Source organism: Aegilops tauschii, chromosome 7 (assembly GCF_002575655.3).
Source record: "Aegilops tauschii subsp. strangulata cultivar AL8/78 chromosome 7, Aet v6.0, whole genome shotgun sequence".
Lineage (NCBI taxonomy): Eukaryota > Viridiplantae > Streptophyta > Magnoliopsida > Poales > Poaceae > Aegilops > Aegilops tauschii.
Genome location: NC_053041.3, coordinates 80,918,896 through 80,920,875, shown reverse-complemented (window position 1 = coordinate 80,920,875; position 1,980 = coordinate 80,918,896). Strand labels below are relative to the sequence as shown.

At 42.4% G+C, this 1,980-nt stretch overlaps 1 long non-coding RNA gene across 1 annotated transcript; it reads right to left on the bottom strand.

Moving 5' to 3' along the window:
• LOC141026524 (uncharacterized) lies at positions 1-1,445 on the bottom strand. Its single transcript, XR_012188748.1, has 2 exons — positions 931-1,445; positions 1-150 (listed from the first exon to the last, which is right to left on the bottom strand). It is a non-coding gene; the product is annotated as an uncharacterized lncRNA (long non-coding RNA).
• Positions 1,446-1,980: the final 535 nt, after the last annotated feature.

Below are 1,980 nucleotides of genomic sequence, written 5' to 3'. Positions count from 1 at the left end.
TGGATCACAAAAGCTCATATACCTGCTTTTACAAATTCTTTACATTTACAAACGTCTCAAATAAATCAATCTATAATCGCTTCCCACCCACTGGTCCAGCCTATTCTTCTACGACATCTTCTGGGCATACTTAAGTTGCATCGTCTGAATCTAAAAAACAAAGGAAGCAAGGGTGAGTACGACAAGTCATACTCAGCAAGCAGATACTTCACGTATTCAACAAAAAGAATAGTATGAGGATGTAGATCAACAGATGAACTGAATTCAAAGGATAAACAAGGTAATAATACTCGGGACATATTTCAATGGCGAAAACGAACAAGGAAATTATTGGCGTCACACATGACCGCAAGCTTCCCAACCCGGGAGTCACAGGGGTGAAATTTCACACTTTTACGCTCTTAAGAGGGGTACTCCGACGTCGACAGCCTCGACTAGAACCACACAGGTTCCAGAAGAGCAGAGCTCTTGTACCCACTAAGACTCGGACACCACACCTGGACCTACTGATGTCGGTCGCTCCTACGGATCCATCACCGATCCCGAACAAGGTCCGTCCTTAGCAGAGAACTTAGACAGTCCCATACCTGAACTGTGACCGGTACAATACGTTTGCCGTCGTGACACCAATATAGATGGACAGAATATGACATGTGGCTGGATCAGCTATAGGATCACTGAAATATCAGTCAAGACAATAAACCCATGCCTTTACATGAGTCCCTCTCATATCAGACTTTCCATCAACAAATGGATCATCAAGGACAACATGTCCTTCAACAAATGGATTATCAAGGACAACATGTCCTTCTCAAATAAAAGAGGAATCAACAGAGGATAAATAAGATTCAAGGTGCAACAATATAATCAGATACTCAAGGGAGACAACAATAAGGCATGATCAGGGAGTTTAGCAAAGCAGCTACTTGCCTCGGAAAACTAGATTTCTCCTCTAGAATAATACTCTGTCAGCAGATAAACCCCATCATCGTTGTATGAAGTCTGGTAACCGTATGTATGCTAATATTCTCCAGACAAATGGCTCGGCTCTTCCCTTCAGCACCACCTTAGACGCTATGTGTATACTTCTCGTAAACATGCTGGACAGCTGATGGATTCTTCATCTCTCTTCTCTCTCTCACACACACGCTCTCTCATCTTCTCACTTATTGCTTTCTCTAGTAGATGGTTTGAAGCTGCAACAACCAGCAGCAGGAGGTCCTATTTATAGGGTTGATTGTGGGTTGAATGCTAGAAAAATATCGCAGCCGCAGTGACCCTTCCAGCTGACCTTTGGAGCTGGTAAAAATATTTGGCTGCTGCCCCTATAGCTAGTGCAAAGGCCTAATCAACCTGGCCACCATAGGAAGAGTCCACGTATAGGACTAGAATGTCCAAGAGACTACATGCATGCCACGGCAACCTCCACGTACACATAGATTTTTACTTAGCTAGCAAGGACAGTACATACGTGTGCATTCTCATCATGACATGCATGCACCTAGTTGATTTGGAGTTCTAGTACTAGGAAATATCTACCGATCTATCATTTCTACCTGACCCAATTCCATCTAGTCTAATTCCATGTTAACTCCCTTAATTATCTAGATTGTACTACCATCTATTTTTTTTGCAAGGTTATACTACCATCTATTACCACATACAAACACCACCACGTGAGTGTATGGATGCTAGTCTCACGTGCACAAATGCACACCCTATCTAATTGTGTGGATATTCCATCTATTATTGCAGGGAGAAAAATACATGTCTATTATATTTCTTTGAAACAGTGCTCAATTATTTATTTAAAGAAATAATACATATTATTCATCTTAACTTAAGAACAAAAAATAATAACCCTAAAAATCCGGGTTATTACATGGAGGGCCTCAGACCTAGCCAACATCACGAGGGAGACGCTCGGGCACCACGTGGAGGCGTGCTTTGCAGCACGTTTCCCTCAGGAGGACAATGGGC